The sequence below is a fragment of the Tachysurus fulvidraco genome, chromosome 5, assembly GCF_022655615.1.
Source record: "Tachysurus fulvidraco isolate hzauxx_2018 chromosome 5, HZAU_PFXX_2.0, whole genome shotgun sequence".
Classification (NCBI taxonomy): domain Eukaryota; kingdom Metazoa; phylum Chordata; class Actinopteri; order Siluriformes; family Bagridae; genus Tachysurus; species Tachysurus fulvidraco.
This window is the reverse complement of record NC_062522.1, coordinates 28,410,097-28,430,076: the sequence shown is the minus strand read 5'-3', so window position 1 is coordinate 28,430,076 and position 19,980 is coordinate 28,410,097. Positions and strand designations below refer to the sequence as shown.

The 19,980-nt window shown below is 37.9% G+C and overlaps 1 protein-coding gene across 3 annotated transcripts in view; it reads left to right on the top strand.

Moving 5' to 3' along the window:
- Positions 1-223: 223 nt before the first annotated feature.
- The window catches only part of LOC113634575 (axin-2), a 78,955-nt gene continuing 59,198 nt past the window's right edge, over positions 224-19,980 (top strand). The window contains exons 1-4 of one of the 3 annotated variants that reach the window (XM_047814194.1): positions 224-400; positions 15,017-15,067; positions 15,777-15,892; positions 16,347-16,498. The gene's annotated coding sequence lies outside the window, so the exon portion shown is untranslated. Of the gene's footprint in view, positions 401-15,016; positions 15,068-15,773; positions 15,893-16,346; positions 16,499-19,980 lie in introns of all 3 variants that reach the window. The other 2 variants (XM_027133620.2, XM_027133619.2) reach the window with 2 other exon arrangements.

The window sequence follows — 19,980 nt, the reverse complement described above, 5'->3', positions numbered from 1 at the left end:
GTGTTCAGGTTAGCATAGACCAAGACAAGAGGTCTACACACAGAATAGCTATCAATCCAGGAAAAAACGTGTAATTCTTCTTCTTAAAAAAGTCAAACATTCTTTAGTCCTCTGTGTTTGGATGGCGAGCATATTCGCAAGTTGTCATGACAACAGGGATGTTCTGCTGATGAAGACTTGCTGTCGACTGTCCAATCGGATGACGGCAGCTTAAACTGCAGCGTGAGCGCAAGTATTGGGGGGGACATGCGTTTTCCACATACACACAATGCCAAGGACGACGCCCTGGTCCAAGACCACCTACGGATCATCATCGACTGCAGGAGAGGGACGGCTAACCGACTGACACGATCCGTTTCGGAATGGAAACAAAGCTGAAGAAGAGACAAGATGGGGACAGGTAGGTGGTCGCCGTAACGTTGACTGGTCTGAATGTTATTGATTATCTTTGCCATCTTTGCATCCCGCCATTGTTGGTTATCGATGAGAAACATGACATGAAAATGTGGAAATTTGGTAACAAGATTACTGTTAACAAGATTAGAAATCATGAAGCTCTAGCAGGTGGTTATAAGGAGAAAAAAATGTTTAAAGAATATCAAAAATAATGGTATATAATGGACAAAATAACAAACCTGCTAACAACAAGCTAATACTGGCACTAAACAAGCTAATACAAAAAAGCTAACAGAAAAAAAACAAAAAACAAAGGGCCTTTCATTTCTGTGCCATTTTCTGCATTTCCTTCCCTGTTAAATTGGATTACAATAAGGAGCGGTAAAATGCCTTTGGACTACTGTAACCACCGTTTAGCAATGGATTCACTGGAAAGGAAACCCCACTTTTTTCCATCTATCACCACAGGTAGTCATATACTCTTACCCTCTCCAACAGAGATCCTTTCGGCCTGAATCACAGAAAACATTTTATAAAAATCCGCACACGGCCTCTTCTCATAAGACGATTAAAATCTTCATTCATTCATTCACAGTGAAACCCTTTTACATCCCCTCCTTCTTCCCCTCTGTTCCTCAAACCTCACCATCATGGGGTCTTGATGTGAAGCCAGTGAGAAAACTGACCCCCAGTGGTGAACTCTTCAAACATTTGGCTAAAATGCATATTGTCAGCATGCAAAATCCACTTTTATTGACTCTTGGTTGGATATCACACAGATTAGATATTGGATACTGTCCTTGTTTTGAAAACCTTTTTGTTAGTTTTAACATGATTGATGGTCAGGTCGAAGCCATAATCGTATCATTAGATTCGCTTTAGAGATATAAAAAGTGTTGAGTACGTAAATTAGTACTGAATGAATACTGTCCTGTGTACTGTAATGAAAAAAATAAAATAATGTAAGTATATTTTTTTGGTTTTAATACCAATAAGGTAATCAACAACATACATAATATTAAGCAGTCCTGCACATCAAGGAATATTTTATTCATGTGCTTTATTTACATGTTGTTTATACGGTAAATGTCACTAGTAGATTTTAAACAAAGTACATTAGCTAGCCATAAGTTAGCTTGGATCAACAGGGTTGGAAAGATTTTTCTGTAGACCTGTTAGTATTTTCAAGAATAAGATATTAGACCTTTTTCTAGCCTCGTGTTTGCTGCAGCATGTGTTGTTCGAGTGTGTTGTTAGCAATATATGCTGGTTTTATATTTATGTTTAGCTTGAGTCTGTTTTGTTGTGTCCATGTGCAGCATTAAATGCCTTTGTCATGTCCCACTCTATACTAGTGGTTAATATAAGGATCATATCAAAGTAGACACTCTGAGCTTTAACAAATTTTAGGTTTTTTTATATTAGTATTTCTGTCTTTACCTAGCCTGCTAGGGGCAACAATTTTATAGAAAAGTTTCAAAACCATTGTTTGTTTTAACCCAAATGAATGTTTCTATCTTTAAAGAAACCCAAAGTATCAAACCCATTTCTGCTCTCTGAGATGCTGCACGTGCTTCTTCATAAGCTTCTAAAATTTCTAAATCTAAAATTCTGTGTAAGGTTATCCAACAGAGGAAAAACACACGTCTCATACATAGAGTCCTGACTCGTTTTATTTCAGACTTGTGGCAATAAAATATTTGATTTGTTTACATTTACGGCATTTAGCAGACACCCTTATCCAGAGTGACTTACAACTGAGCAACTGAGGGTTAAGGGCCTTGCTCAGGGGCCCAGCAGTGGCAACTTGGTATGTTCGAACCCATGACCTTCCAATCAGTAGCATAACACCATAACCACTGAGCTACCACATCCCTATATAATGGTTGAAGATGTCCCATGAGTCAATTTCCATTCTGCTGCTTGAATAAAACATTGGTGTACTGGTAAAAAGGGTTAATGACACTTGTTGATACAGCTATGGGTGCACTGTGGATGCACTATTAAACATTGTGTTTAAATTCCACTGAGGCCAAAGGACACTAGACCTGTCAAGTGGCATTGAATATTGGTATATGTTTTTTTTTTCTTTCTTTCTTTGTATTGATACTAAAACAGCTACTGAGACCGGCCTAATGTTTGTCCAAATGCATCACAGTACATACTTTTGTGACTGATTATGACAGGATTCTTGGCTTTTTCATTGTATAGAGGCCTTTCACTCCTGAAACTAGAAACTATATCTATGTTTGAAGGTCAAACCTATCAGAAAAGTCATAGAACAAGCAATTTCCAAGCATTTCAGATTTAAGTCTGGGAATCTCAACAATGGAATTGCATGCCTTGGCGTGAAACACTGTGTTGGCTATATCACAAGTCTGATGATCCAATTTCCCAGTATTATCTCTTGTCTGGTCATGTTATCACATCAGCCAGTGCAGATTGAGATGGTGTGACCATTCAGACAGTGTGACTGAAACTGAATTAGACAATCACCCCAGGGCTATTGCTATTATAGGACTGTGATTGCTAGACTATTGACTTGCAGACGGGGCTGTCCTGGAGCAAGTAAAGAATGTCAGCTCGGCATGTGCAGATATGTGAAAATAGAGTGTGTGTGTCTGTGTGTATAATATTAGTTTACAAATATAGTTTACATAAATTAGTATCTTGGGCACAGTGCAATTTGAAAAGAACCATGAAGAGCAAATCGATCATATTGCAGTAAATGGACATTTTTTTTCTTGTTAAAAATCAATTATTGTTTTTTTCCTCCAAGTTAAAGACGTGATTACAGCACATTTCTCCATCTTTTTGGCATATTCGCTGAGTGATGCCAACGGTAAAAGATGACCACCATGACAAATGTGACCTCTGCCACTCCCCAGTGGGACTTTCTTTAGTTATTTACAGTCTTCTCTTGACCACACACACGCACAACTCCGGAGACGCTCAGTGATCTTTTTAAACCTCTCACCATGTCTGGGATTCCCCGTCCACAGCTTCAGATATAAAGCAAATAAGTTACTTAAAGTAGGACAACCTCATAGTCATCAAAATGGTCTCAAGTCATATGAAATGTTCTAAATAATTAGGGTTAACAATCACATGGGGACCTTGTTATGCTTTTATTATCCCAAAAACTGCACTACATTTTTAAGGGATAATTTTTATTCCCTTGAGACAACTTGTTTGTGACAGTCGACCCTGCTCCTGATCCCGGAGAACATGCGATGTGTCAAAGCTTCTATGCCTTCCAGTGCCTTTTCCTCCTCTTCTCACCTAATAAAAAAGAAGCTGCAACATTGCTTTTCATGGCTAGATGTTGTCCTTCACATCAACCATGGAAAGAGCGTTCTTACTCTAGGCAATGCGTTTTTTTGTGTTTCACCTCTGTAAATTGGATGCAGGAACGCTATTGAGGTGCGCTTCATCTGCCACTGGGAATGTTCAGAGTCTTCATATAATTGATATTTTGCATAAACCCATTCATCCTGGGAGTTCCTGTCAGTACAGCATGTAGGCTCACTACACCCTGCATGGTTTGATAGGTAAAAGCATGGACATATCGAAGACCACAAAACCTGGCATCCAAACATGAGCATCTGACAGGTGGACAGGTTCATCCCTTTGTTTCACTGTCCATCATTTATCCCTTCACCCACCCCATGGCACTTCATCTAATCGCCCTGTCTTCCACCGAGTCCAGTCAAGAATTGGAATATCTGCCTGACTAAAGACACAGGGAAGATCTTTTATTTGCTTCATTCACCTGATTCTCTAAAGAAGAGATAAATAAGACATAATATCATAAAAAATTAATTACCCAGTAAGACATTGTTGAAATTATTAATCCTCCTTGTGATAGATTTCCTTTATCGGATCAGCGATTACTCTCTGAAATAAAAACAGAATAAATTTTTCCTTGTTTCTGGGGTGGTAACAAACAAGGGTACATATCCTTTATACCTGCAGTATGTATGTTTTACCTCTGCCTCTATACAGGTAGCTTTATAATACATTATGCAGATTATATATTTTTAATTCATCTATAGTCACATTCCCACTTTTCCCAGGTGCATGAATCATAGTAACAGTAAAAAAGATGTAACCTTGATAGTATGACACACACACACACACACACCCCCCAAACAAGGAAGGAGTTTGAAAGTGAAAAGTGACGTGACATACAGCTAAGTACGGTGACCCATACTCAGAATTCGTTCTCTGCATTTAACCCATCCAAAGTACACACACACAGCAGTGAACACACACACACACACACCGTGAACACACACCCGGAGCAGTGGGCAGCCATTTATGCTGCGGGGAGCAGTTGGGGGGGTTCGGTGCCTTTCTCAAGGGCACCTCAGTCGTGGCCGGCCCGAGACTTGAACCCACAACCTTAGGATTACGAGTCAGACTCTCTAACCATTAGGCCACGACTTCCACCTTATAATTATAAACCAATGTACGATTCAGTGCAAAAAAAAAAACTATAATGGTGAAAAGTCAGGAATGGAACACAAACTTTACATTTATGGTTACATTTCCAGAGCAACATTATTTTGATCTCATTTTATATAACTGGCCTCAAGGCCCAGCTATGGCAGCTTAGTGGACCTGGGTCATACATAAAGTCATAACCTTCTGATCTGTAGTCCAACACCTTGATCACTGAGCTACCACTTGATTTTTTTTATAGAAAACTGAATTTTCTAAAGTAATATATATGCAGATTAAAGATGAAAATGACATTAATCAGATTAAATATTTATGGACAGTAACATTCTGCCCACCTCAGCCAATATGGATGCTATTGGTGTTCATTCATTCCTGGAAAACCAAGTTACCATTATTTCTGAGAGTGCGGTGAAGAGAAAACATCAGACATTATCGAATGCTTTCCAGTGACTTGCTAGATTTTCTATCAAGGGCACAAACATGATGTGCTAGTCTTAGAAATTAATAATGACTACTGCAGAGTCCCTGTCCTTGGGATTCGTATGCTCATCAGTGTCTGTAATCGCAATAAGCTAACTTTATTAGCTGCCATTTTTTAGCCTTATCCTTGACCTTGCTTGTGTGACAGTATAGATGCTCCAGACACATGATGGCCAGTTAAGATGAGCATCTACACTCCACGAGCTGTGAATTACATTCTCAAGCTTGGATGTGAAGAGGTATTACAAGATTAATAAACACTTTGCAAAGCCATTCTTATCATGTACATAATGTTGCTTTTCATATTTGACAAGAAAACAAGCAAAACATTTATTAACAACATATTGAGGGTAATTCAGTAAGGTATATGCTGGTGATTTTTTTTTTAATCCATTTACAAAAATGCCATTCATGTAATAACTAAACACAGAAAACCTTCTGGAATTACGTAAGCGATGTAATGTACGTATGTATTAATGTGCCAAGCGCTGTGGGATGTGGTTTTGTGGGATGTGGTCGCTCAGTGGTTAAGGTTGGACTACTGATCGGAAGTTCATGGGTTCGTACCCCAGGACCAAGCTGCCACTGCTGGGCCCCTGAGCAAGGCCCTTAACCCTCAATTGCTCAGTTGTAAGTCACTCTAGATAAAGGTGTCTGCTAAATGCCGTAAATGTAAGCACTGAGTACCTCTAGTAAATGTAATTATCACATCAATCACTGCAAATGGCGTTTCATTTAACAATATCGATTTGAGTTTGATTATATAACAGCCATATAAAATAACACTTGATCCAACACATCATATAATTTTTATTCTGCAAAAACTTCACAATATATAGGCAGTGGTTGCTCAAGCAGTTAAGGCATTGGGTTGGTAATCGGTGGATTGGGGTTCAAGCCCCAGCACTGCCAAGCTGCCACTGTTGGGCCCTTGAGCAAGGCCCTTAATAATCATTGCGCCAGGACAAAAGTTGGAATATGCAAACAAAGAATTTCACTCTGCTGTAATGTGTATATGTATGTGTATTTATTTTGTCTTTATATGTGAAAAAATTAAGGCTTTAATTCAATCATGAACACCCTATTAACGGTAATGAAAGAATATTTGGGTGTTAAAGCATTGTGAGAGACCTCACAGCACCAACACTTCTTGTTTTGACATAAAAACCACCGACATGAGTCATTTGTGATAATAACAGAAGATTTTGTTTGTCTTTTATCTGCACATTACTGTCAGCGTTAATTCACTGCCTGTTTGTCACGTATGCTTAAGGCAGAATCACCCATCCTCAGCTGTCACTACCTCGGCAACATTACAATCGCTCGTGTAACTCTGTCGAAATATCAGGACTCATCCTTTGGCACATGATTTGTAAGCGTGTACACAGACAAATCAGCAATGTTGAGTCGGAGTCACAATTTAACAGTCTAATATGCATCCCAACTGGTTTTATATTGGGTTTTTAACCTTAAGGATATTCGGTTTCATTGAAAGGAGTCATAACACTGAAGTATTTTTCTAGATCTCATCTGATCCGGTTCATAGATCAGATCAACAAACGTAGTACTGTTTGTTATTAGTCTTCTACAAATGTATACTATACTCGAAGTGATTTATACCCTCGCTATCTTTTGTCACACAGAAGACAATCGCTGCTTGAGTCTGGTTTCTCTTAAGGTCTGTTCACAGTGTGTCATGTCATGGATTTCTAGCTTGATAATTAAGGATCGATCTGGGTTTCTGTAAAGTTGATTTGTGACAATTCAGAGAATGAAGAGATCCTTAAGTACTAAAAGAGCCAGAAGGTCCAGCATCATTCTTTACTATTCTCTGCCCCCCCTTCTAGCATGTGAGTGAAAATAACCTTAATGTCTGACTGTTAAGCCTACATAAGGGCTTTCTTCACACTGTTTCCATTGTATGTCTTTGTATAAAGTAGCATTTTCCCATCACAGGAACTCAGAGGTCCAAACCTGATCCAGAATAATAACGTACCTGTGTGCAAAGCAATGACAGTCCATGAAAACAAGATTTGCCAATGTTGAGGTAGAAGAACTCAAATAATCTACACAGACTTCTCACATCAACCCCATCAAATATGTCTGGGATGAATTATTACACCCCCAAAGCCTTTACTAATGATCTCAATAATGCTAGCTGCTTCGCACTTTCAACATCTAGTGGAAAGCCTTCCAAGAAGATTGGAGGTAGTTATAACAGCAAAACAGGAATTAACCCTGCAATGGTATGTTCAGAAGGTACAAGCAATGTTCAGGTGATGAAAAACCTTTGAGTATATACATAATGTATATTCATGGACCACCTCTGACTTATCCTTATGACCATGGCCATATTTGCCCCACAATATTCTTCTATCCGGTTTCCTGGGTCTATAAAACGCTGTCCTCCAAACATAAAGCTTTATCTTATTACTCTATACAAACAAACTAGTTCTATTTCATTTTCCTCTTGATAAACACACATACAGTATTATCCTGTCAGCTCACAATCTCACAGTTTCCCCAAATCAATAAAGACAAGCTTGCTACTTAAGATTTGGACTAAATTTATGATCTAACAAGCATAATGTCTCTCTCAAAATACATAGTATAAGGGCTGATTTGCCTCCCTTGAATCTTATTTGCAACCCTGACCTGGATTAAGAATTTCCTGAAAATGAATAAATGACTACTTTACTGTACTTTAGCAGCTCCAAGTCTGTACTGACCCTGAACGATGACAGAAAGAAGCTTGTTCGATAGCAAGAAACAGGGTCTCAGCATCATCATGCTTACTACCGGTCTGATGTGTTGCTCGCACAGCACACTGTCGAAACTTGTTACGGCCCCTAAAAACCTCTTCCTCATTTGCCTCAAATCGCATCCAGTTCCTCAGTAATACTGAGCAGACTCGCTGATGTGGTTGAGGACACAGTGTGACTTACTGTAATCTATGATGGATAGTTCAAAGCTTTACGGTCTTGCCAAGTGGAGACAGCCTGGTATAATTTTTTTTTGCTTAACACAATTTCCATGCAAGTCTGTGAGAGAATATTATGGGAAGCTAGAAATCCAATATAATACGACATAGGTGCGTTTTTAAATGTAAAATTCTAAACACAGACTAACAACTTGGGTAATTTAAAGCATAAAATTTCAGTATTGTTCACTACATTGTTCTTAAAAAAAAAAGATTTTCACAGAACATCCATTTAAGAAGAATAAATGTCTTTCCTGTGTTATCTTCTATGACAAGTTAATAGAAAAAAGATTGTCTCTGTGTTTTAGGGGATATTTTACTGGCATGCTTTGGGTCCATTTGTCCCCTTAAAGAGAAGTTTCAAGGCAAATCAATACAGACAGATTAGCCTGTGATGAAGCATTTCTCTCCAAATAGCCTAGCTAACACAAAGGCACACTGAATGGTTTAAGGAGTATGAAAATAATGTAAATCATATGCTGTTGTCTTCTGTCACCATCTCTTCCTCTCAGCTGAACACTTAAAGTGAGATTTTAGACGCATGCTTTAGTTAAAGCTCTTCACCCATAATCAAGGGAATGGTGCTCATCAGCACCGAAAAAACTGTGACAAGGTGAATTAAAAATATTCAGGTGGTTCATGGGGTCCAACACCTTAATCGATGAATTTATTTATTTATTTATTTATTTATTTATATAATTTATGGTAACTTAGTGGTTAAAGTGTTAGACCATTGATCGGAAGGTTGTGAGTTCGAATCCCAGGGCCACCAAGCTGCTGGCCCTTGAGCAAGCCCCTTAACCCTCAATTGCTCAGCTGTATAAATGAGATAAATGTAAGTCGCTCTGGATAAGGGCATCAAAATAAATGCTAAGTAAATGTACTTTATAAATAAAATCAAGCAAGACATGCGAAGATGTGTGTTTAAATATAAAGGTTTAAGAAATGTTACATATTGTCAGATTAAGAGTGAAATTAAACAGAAAGGGCAAAAAAGAGCCAAAAATACAGACAAGCAGGAGATAATCCATCTTTTATGCCTCATCCCCTATCATTCTTAATTACTGTTGCTTAAAATGAAGCCTTGGAATAAACTGATTCACCTTATGCTTTCTGTCATGATCTTTTGCGGTTTTATCATACTGTGTGCACTGGTAAAGAAGGGGGGGGGGCAGCTACATTTTCCCCACAGCTGTAATAGGAATGAATCGTTGTGAAATCCAAGCCGAGACATTAAAAAACCGAAGCCCTAACAAACAGAGTCTTGATACCAGATGGGACTGGATGATGAAAAGAGCCTAATCCTGGCCCAGGCTCGCCTTCCATCAGCACAGGCACTACAAAGCAGCTCATGCTGAGCTCTTGCAAGCGAATACTCTTTTTTTTTATTTTTTTATACCTTGCCAAACAGAGCATCACACTACCCCTCCCGTTCTATCTTTCTTTCTTTCTCTCCTTTTCTTTACCTTCTTCTCTGCCATACATGCAAACATTGTACTCTATACAGTACATATCTCTCTCTCGCTCTCTCTCTCTTTTTAATATATATATATATATATATATATATATATATATATATATATATATATATATATATATATATATATACACTGTATATTTCAGATATACCAGCTTCCAGAGATCTTGCTGTCTCTCTTTCTTTGTTTTTCTCTCTCTCTCTTCTCATTCTCTCTCTCTATCTGGACTTGAGGATTTGCAAATATGGCATTAGCAGATATTGCGGTCATGCTTTCATCCATTGGGACTTCTGATTTCTCTACAGTTCTTAGAACACTAGGACTGGTAAAAAAAAAAAAAAAGGCCCTCCTTTCTGATTTATATTCAGTATACATGGCACTGTAAGACATATGAGTGGCTTTTATTTTCCTCTTCTCCAGTTCTCCCATCCTCCTCCAGACCTTCTCTCTCTCTCTCTCTCTCTCTCTCTCTCTCTCTCTCTCTCTCTCTCTCTCTCTCTCTCTCTCTCTCTCTCTCTCTCTCTCTGCTTCCATACTTATCCTATGATTCATAAGGCCTGCTAATTAGAATCAGCACCAAATTAAAGTGGTGTTCGAGAAAAACACATCTCGCTTGCTGGTTTCCGGTGCTTTCGTTTCTCCAGCGCTTTGTGTGAAGGCACATGTTGTTCGGCTTTGGATGTTTTTGGAGACTAAAGCAGAACACTGTGTGTACACAACATAATCACTTCTATCTGTTAACACGAGACACTGGAACACAGTGTTTTCTTTCCAACACTGAAATAAAAACACATCTCATAGTTCTTTTTGGTGTTTCCTATAGGTAAAATACAATGAATTTAGATGCTCTCGGAAAGCAATCGGAGAACAAGAGCCAAGCCTGTGATGTAAGTGTGAGGGTCTAAGAAAGCAGGTAACAAGCAACAACTAGGAACAAGGGGTTGACACATTTTCTGGATTCTGTGCCAAATCTTTATAAGAATGTATTAGTTGATTTGTTTCCTATAACAGCAACTCTGAAGTGTATTATTTCTATCACCGAAATTTGCCAATAGTTAACTTTTTTTAATAAAACATATTCAATTACTGGCATCCACAAAAACTTCTTGTTCTTGTTGTTCCTGTTATCACTGTTGTTGTATCAGCTATCAATAATCACTCCCTTATAATCCTTTCATATTCTCTCTACCCATATACATAACAGAGAGAGAGAGAGAGAGAGAGAGAGAGAGAGAGAGAGAGAGAGAGAGAGAGAGAGAGAGAGAGAGAGAGAGAGAGAGAGAGAGAGAGAGAGAGAGAGAGATTATCAGCACTATGATGTTAATAAAACATTTGTGATTTTTATTGGTAAATCTTTGTTACATTAGTGCCATTATTTCTGCAACAATAACTAGAGGTGACAGTGTGTGTGCTTGTGCTCTCCTTCAGGCTATAGTACAATGTGTTGATTAATGTCTAGTGATTTTTTATACTGTTTTTGACATTTAACAGCTTCTTTTATGATCCAGCTTGCTATTTGTTAGCTATTCTAGAAAGCAGTCATACACTGGACTCTGGAAATGGTTTAGGATTCACAAAGGGTTTACCGACAGTGCCAAAATTCAACACAATACAACAAGCAAGGGTCAAAATGTCATGCAGCGGATTATATGAGAATTGTCCAGGCGATCATTCAATGAGTAATCCAAAAAAAAAAAAAAAAAAACAAGGCCATAATGGCCATCCAAGATAAACAAAGCTATGAACATATTTAACTAGAGAATTGGCAAGACTTCGAAAAGAGATACTGAAAACTGGAATTGGACTGGTAGGGAGTGGTGATGTCTTGTGCTAGTGTTACACAAGTCTTCTTTGTGGCTCAGAATCTATGTAAATGACCCCAAATTATTGATGACCCCTACATCATTCAGACACAGGTTGCTATTTCTGCAATTCCTGAACAAGTACCAGGTTGGTCTCAATCATGTCCCCAAAAAAACATCTCTGCATATATGAGCATAATCACACTAAAATCCCAAAAGCTCAGATTGCAACAGTAAGGCTCCAGCCAGACTGTCCCTGAAGCTTGACAAGAGAAAAATGCATCTATCACAGAAATGAAAAGCAATTTATGGAGAGAAAAATCCACATTCCCATACAACATTACATTATTTTGTATGATAGCCTTTTGGCAAGGGCCTTCAATCTCATATCCATTATATTATATCATAAGATGGTCACGCTAGAATAACTAAAAGATTATATAAGGAGATCTGTCTGTTGATCATGTAACAATGGTGTGTGGTCAGTTTAAACAATAGCCCAACATGACAGAACCACAAAAAATCTCACTGCTTCTGGATATATCTGGTCATGCTATTTGAGATGGATTTTGTGGCGACTGTGACATGATAATCACATTTGCCGTCTCTGTTAGAATGCCCAAAAGCATGATATCTGTTGGGTGGCAGATTCCAAATAAAGTTTGCAACCGAGAATTCCTAAGTACTAAGTAAAGAATACGATGAATTATATTATCGTTATAAATCGTCTCAGTTTGTGACCTCACAAACAGGCACAAACAAGTCAACCAATCACATCTGACATGAAAATTCGTTATAGAGTTACGCAAAAGATCATAAGTTTTAGCTCCAGATCTTGCCTGTTCAGCCTTCTGTAGTGTTATGATGTTGTAGTATATAATATTTTAGCAGCTTTGACTGCTGTTGAATAAATAAGACTGTGATACTGACATGTTTACTTGTGACATATGTGAGCTTTGCCGGTAGTAAACTGTATTTGGGATGAAAAGAGAGCATTAACGAGATTTCAAACCATTGTTGCTATTCCTATGCTATTAGGATTTCGTATTCAAACCTTACAATTATGTCTGCTGCCATTTCTACAGTGTAAATGACTTTGTATGTGTGTAATGGATAATTAGAAGTACTGGTACTTTTATCTATCACTTTGTTCTTCATTAAAAAAAAAGTAAAAATTTGATTTCTTGTATTCGTAACCGTTTCCTTTATGTCTTTTCCGGAGTACGCACTAACGCTGCTTACTTTTTTGTATGATACAAATGATAGTATTTACTAAATACGGAAATTGCTTACGGTGCTATGAAAAAAGCGTCTGTTCTGTTCTGATGATTCAATAAATACACAAAATAATTTTATAACATCATTTAGCTTGCATTAGCTACATTGCCCTAAAAACAGTTTGCAATTCTTTTAGTTAAATATTTCTCTATTGTTTCTGGAAGACAAATAAAACTGTAAGAATTTTTCCAACATTTTTGGCAGTTTACAAGCTACAGCGATATTAGATTTTTTTTTTATATATATATATATAATGCATTGTTTTCCTTATGTCATTTTTTGGAGAGTAATGTCGCTCACTAATGTACTGTTAGTTTCTGTGACATTAAAGAACCACACTAGATTTAAGAACCACACACTAACCATACATTAAAAGAACCACACTAACCACATTTTATTTTTAGAAAAACTGTCAGCTTAAACTGCATAAAACATTGTAAAGCCTGTATTTCTCCTGACAACTAATCTATAAGCTGGTCCATGTTTATAAGACTAACTAAAGATTCTGTGACACAACATGGCACTCACTAAAAGTCCTATGTGTCATGTGTGCACCATGTTCTCTGTGAACTCGGTGCTGTTTCTGCGGTGGCTCCGGCGCCGTTTTTAAACCGCTGCCTTAACAGCATTAGATACTGCTCTATATGTCCTGTCTGGGCTCAAGGCTGACCACAACTATGCGCCTTGAAAGGGTGTTTTCTCTCTTCAAGGTTCACAAGCAAAGTCCAGACCATGGTTATAGCTGTCTGTGTAGAGCGGTATGCTACTATCTGCACACCAAATGACCAGTTAGGGCCTCCGGGAGGAAATCACAACATTCCTCTATGATCGTAAGACGTATTTACATACACTCTCTAAATAATTCTGTGGTATGTTGAAACATCCAATGAGTTTTTTTTTTCTGTTGTTGTTGTTTTTATCCAAAAGAGCTTTCTTGTATTTACGTCCTTAAAACTCGACACGGGTTTGGTCATGAAGGCTGGACAAGCTTCAAAGAGCGGCATTGCAGCCTTTGGGATGTTCAAAGCGGAGCAGGGTCAAGCGCAGGGGTCACACAGCACGAGGCCCTGCTGCTCGTCTGCATGTCTAACTACTACTGATTGACTTTCTAATGGGGAGGAGGTCGCTCATGAAAAATCCCACTTATTAAAGACCATCACAGGCTCCTTTGTGTTTCCTTTAACCATTTTTTCCCTTATTTAATACAGACTGTTGTCTTAACTATGAATCGATCCATAGATCCATAGTAAAGAATGCTGATTATAATTATTCCCTTTCTTCAGTTCAAACGCATCTGATGGGCTCAAATCAAATACTTGTCTGGTGTTAGTGGTTAAGGAGCTCTGGAACTATTCACTGCCTGATTCACTGCCTCATTTTTGGCTGCCGCTCACTATTCAACAGCCTGTTGTGTAATAACTTGTCTATGATAATACAGTATTGGGAAACTTGTGGCATATACTGAGATGAAGATGGATTGAAACATGGGATAAAAATAATAGAGGGATTTCACAGTCGGCTTGGATAAGTGACTTGTAAAGAATTTGCATGTATTATGAGTCCTCAACTTAGCAACTCATTGCTGATATTATTTTAATGATGCTTATTAACTAAACAAGGCACATTTAAATGGCCTTTATATATTTAGGCCACTGGAAGAAAAGAACAGTTCAAAATTTGCACACGTGTAACACAACCCGTTGTTTCTGCATCTGGTGTCCATATTTTGTATTAACCTAAATACAGTATTTATATTTAAAAACACTGACTCATTTGTATTCTTTAGCTGTTCATTCATTTTACATTGTTCTTGTTGCTGTTGTTGTTGTTGTTGATGATGATGATGATGATGATGATGATGATGATGATGATTATACTACATACTGTATTTCTTAATATAAAGCATTTTGGGTCATTTGTACTTGTGTGCAACATTTATTTCCCAAAAGTTATTTCCCAAAATATGAACCTAAACAGGCAGGTACTAAGGATGAATGAATGAATACTGTTGTAAATGCATCACGTTCAAGTCAGTGAAAGTGGTCTGTCTTTATTCTACAAGCTTAATGTGATATTTGCCAATACAAAACATTCTCCTCAAGTGACTTCTGTTTTTTTTGTGTGTGTGTGTGTGTCAGGTGGAATCCCAGTTCTGATGTGCACCTCTAGTCTCAGTCATAAAACATGATGTGAGTCTTTCTGGCAACCCTTGTTAAAATAGTAAAAAAAAAAAAAATTTCCATTCATATTTTTATTTGTTTCTGTTCAGAACATGTGTTCCTTCCAAATAATATATTGGTATTTGTTTGCATCCTTAAAATCTTGTATACTCATTCTTCTGCAGTGTGTTTAGATAGATTGGGGAAATTCAACAAAACCAGAGGAGCTATTAAAACATCCTTCATTTAGAATTTTTCACATTAGTCTTCCCTTCCATGATGTCTAGACTGTCAGAAGCTAGGACAAGAGCTGTTGGCATACAGCACATGGACAGGTCAAGTCATGCATTACCAGAATGTATGGGTTAAGGTAAAATAACACCTCAGACAGGGTTTCTGCAGACAGGCAGCACAGATTATCTCCCAAGATCTACCACTGTCTCCTGACCTTTAGCCCCAGAGAACCTTTTTGGAGCTGCCTGGATCCTAGCATCAGCAGACACCATGACCTTTTTTGCTTTGACTACAACACCCAGCATTATCCATTTCATGTCCAACAAATCACAAGATACATGAAAGCCAAGCTAGACAATAAAATGCTAGACAGTGAATAGGTAAGGGGCAAATTCTAAAGTATTGCTTAAGGATTCACTCAAATAGTGCAATTTCAAGAGGTCACTGCTGTTCGGTTGTGTTGGCCTTTAGAAGTAATGTTTTTGTTTTCTTGTACTTTAAGCAGGTTACGGAGAATTCCATAAGGTCTTCAACATCTAGAAAGAAACCATGAAGAGAAGAAAAGGCTTGGGAAAGAGCAAAGGATGGTGTGACCTTCCTGAAACCCTTTTCACTCTACAGGTACTGGGACATTTTCAATTTTACACCTAGAGATTCTTCCATCGGTTTTACGTAGTTTTTGGATGGTCCAACATGCACACCCTAAAGATTTGTCCTTCCAAAAACCTTGAGTTCTTTCATCGATGGGTTATGTCACCTGCAGACTGTAGATTTGTACCCAAGAACTGCTGCTGTGATCATTCAGACACTAACAGCCTTACAGCACACTTATATTTATTACTTTTGGACAGATTTCCTTTTTAGTCAGGTTCATCTCAACTTATCTTCCACTTTTGCTTTGCCACGGTCTCTCCAGCTTGCTCATTAGAGAACAAAATCTACCTCTGAACGTCTGTAAAAATATCTTCTGATAACATGGCTATATTGAATCAAATAATAGTCCCTACATAAATCGCTTGTCATTTGCATTGGTCTTTAAAACTAAACCATTCTGTTTTTCTGTTCTTTCAAACAGCTTGAGACTGAATGCCAGAGCAGAAATCCAATCATCGAAAACCCTCTTCTTCACCCAGCAATAAGCGTCTGAGCGGAAAGCCAAAGTAAAGCAAGAAGGACGGTGTGGCTGTCCAGAATGTCTTTTTACTCAGAGGAAATGTTTATCTAAAGGTACTAGTATTTCCTACCCAAGATATGTATGTAAATTTGTACTCTGGTGTTTGGATTAGATCAAATCTGGTGATATTGTTGGCTAGGTAAGGTTAAACTTTGGTTTGGCGAGTTTATCATGACACTGTGTGGTCTAGACAGGGAAAATGAAGAGGCTAGTTCATGCTTGCGTGTCTTTGGGTATGAGGGGGTGAATAAAACTGAATGAACAAAACATTTTTCTGCCTGCATGTGCATTAGTATTTGTAAAGAATTGCAGAGTTCAATCAATGCAGTCAGGTCCATATTTATGATTCAAACCAGTGGGTTAAATTTAGGAGGTGATTATGACATCGCTGTATAGCTGAATTTTAAATGTTTCTTTATGGCCATATATTTATGTATAGCATACTACATACGTATCTTCATTAATAGCATATTACTTAGAAACCTTTGTGAATCTGTCAGTTCTAGTGTAAGAGACAGGGTCATTGCCAGTTTAGGAGTTGTGGTCTGATCCCATCACTTCCAGTGTAGATAGACTGGTCTTATCCCATCACTGCCGGTTTAGAAGGATTGATCTTATCCCATCACTTCCATTGTAGGTGGACAGATCTGATCCCATCACTGCTATTATAGGACATGTAGCCTGATCCTGTCTCTCTTAGTAAAGGAGATGTGGTCTGACCCAGTCACTTCCGATAAACGTGGTGTGGTCTTATCCCATCAGTTCCAGCATAGGAGGTGATGTCTGATCTTATCAGTTTCATTGTAGAAGGTGTGGTATGAACGTGTCACTTCCAGTAAAGGAGGTTTGGTCTTATCCCATCAGTTCCAGGATAGGAGGTAATGTCTGATCCCATCTTTCACAGTCTAAGAGTGTGGTCTTATCTTATCATGCCTCTCACATCGTGTTACATTATTATTGGCTTTGAAACACACCTTATTTAATCATTGCTGGTTTTTATGATCTTTATTTCATTTCAAATGTTCATTACTTGTCTTGCAGCTTGAGACAAATCCACATCTTTATTTATAAGTATATAAATATATTTTTTAAAAATGGCCAGTTCTTACTATACGCTTGTGTACCGGGCTTGTTGCAGTATGATATCTCTGTACTGTAGGTTATAGCTTGAGCTTATGAATTCAGAACCATGACACTTTTCAATCCATGCAACTAAATATAGAGGAAGACATTTGTAGGCTGAGGGCTAAATATAAACACGGGTGCATTGGAAATTCCCGAGATGTTTACTAGGATGCTCAGAGCAACACAAGATTTTTAGAGCATTATTTCTGCTTTCTTGGCAGAATGTTTTCTTTCCTTTCCTCGAATTAAAAAATGAGAAAATATCTCTCTCTCTATCTCATTGTTGCTCTGTCAATCCCTTCAAATAAACTCATTTAATGAAAATACACTTCTGGGCTTCAGGGACTTAGTGGATTTTCTCCTTCTGGCTGATGGAGGATTTGGAACAAGTGCTGAAGATTGTAGAAGTGCTGACATGGCCAGAGTGAGAGTGTTTTTTCAGGGTGGGTGGGGTAGGGGTTTGAGATAGGGGTTTGGACTGTAGAGCTGGTTATGGAACCTTACCATAAAGGTGTGGTGCTGTTGGAGGGTGGTGAGGGGAAAAACAGTTAGAAAAAAGACAAATGAACATAATGTGGAGTAATTTGGAAAGTCTTACTCACACTTGATATGGAGAATGTGTAGTTTGTGAATTCCTGAGACTGCATCCTACTCACACAGCACTGGGCTAAATGACATTGTGAGAACAGACATTCTGGGGTGTTACTGATTATGTTTCTGATTTTGAAGATAGGATTTCCATGTACTATAAAGTATACATAATACACACTATTTACAGAGTCTACAACCCTGTTAAAAGGAGCAAATTACTGATTTTATCAAACCTTTGGTTCCAGAAGCAAAGAGACAAACTAGATTAGACAAAAAAATATTTGATATGTATTTTGTCAAAAATACATATAAAATACACCTTTTCCTTCATTTTCCATACGAGACCTGGCCAAAATTTAGTTCTTTGAGCAAGCGAAAACAACCAGGATGGAGTCCAGAGTGGAAATTTGTTTATTTATTTATTTATTTATTTATTTATTTATTTATTTATTTATTTATTTATCTATCTATCTATTTATCTATTTATCTATTTATTTATTTAAGAATAAAATAACTAGACTTACGAAGGAAATGTCAAATTTACTAAATTAAATGTCAATGCTAATATTCTGATGGAGCAATGTACTGTGTAGTAGGGAAGCCAAACCAACAGATCTCATAGGAAAATAATCAAAGATAGAAAGCCCCAACGTGATTAATTTATCATATTCTATAGCAGTTTGTCATGTTAGGAAGGTTTAATTAAATACATGGAAATCTAAACATTAAGCTTCATGCAATACCTTTTGTCTGTTTATAACTATATTTATTTTTGTAAGAAGACTTTGCCTATGTTAAAGCAGCTATAAGTAGTTGTTGTTTTGATCCCTGGTGGCCTAGGTTCGAGTCCCAGGCTGGGAACCAACCCAGCCACTGAGGGGTTATCTCTCAGTGCCAGCCCCAATCTCACACAAAATGGGAGACTTGTGTCAGGATCAGGGGTAAAGCCTGTGCCAAAATCAAACATACTGATCGGTAACCCCGAGCAGGGAGCAGTCGAAGGACAACAACAACCTAAGCAGTTGTTGCCTCACCGGTTAAAAAAATCCAGCAAAACATTCTCTTATATACACATATTGAGATTGAGATTTTGGTGTAGCATAGCTGAATTAATTATCTGCATTCATAATTACGTCCTGTCTTCAAACGCCTGTGCTGTTGGTGAAACTGACAAAAAAATTTCTTTTTCTGATCTTTCCGCCTGAATAAAATGAGCTCCATCTCCATGATGTTGCTAAACTTCCAAAATCAAGTTGAATTTTTCTAAGAATTATTTCCACCCACAGTGCACATGCTCCTGTATTGAGCATTAAAGAGCTGAGCAGCTGAACACAGACGAGCAGGCGGATCCTCTCGTTCAGAGGCTCTGGTGAGCATGACTGGCCATGGACGTCCACACACTGGTGTGATCTTTATGTCCGTGTGTGTCCTTCTCACGCTCCTGTACGCATTACTAACACAGCTGTGGGCTTCTGAGAACAGTGAAGGCTAGCACTCACACATCAGTGACTGCCCTCTTCCTCTTTCTTCTATTCCTTTTTCTCTGTGGGATTTTTGTTCTTTTGCCTTAAACTTAACATTAACTATTTCACAACTACTTTTTCTTCTCCACAGAAGTATGTCCTTTTTATATCCACACGCATAGTATATGTACTTATCTACTGTACATTACTGAATTCGGTAAATCTAGATCATCAGTGTAAATCATCCTATACTTCAATAAATTGTCATGTTTTGGTTGTACACTGACAGTCACTCGATGATCAACTCGGTAGATTTTTTTCTTTTTTCATAAAATCAATGAATAAATTTATTTATT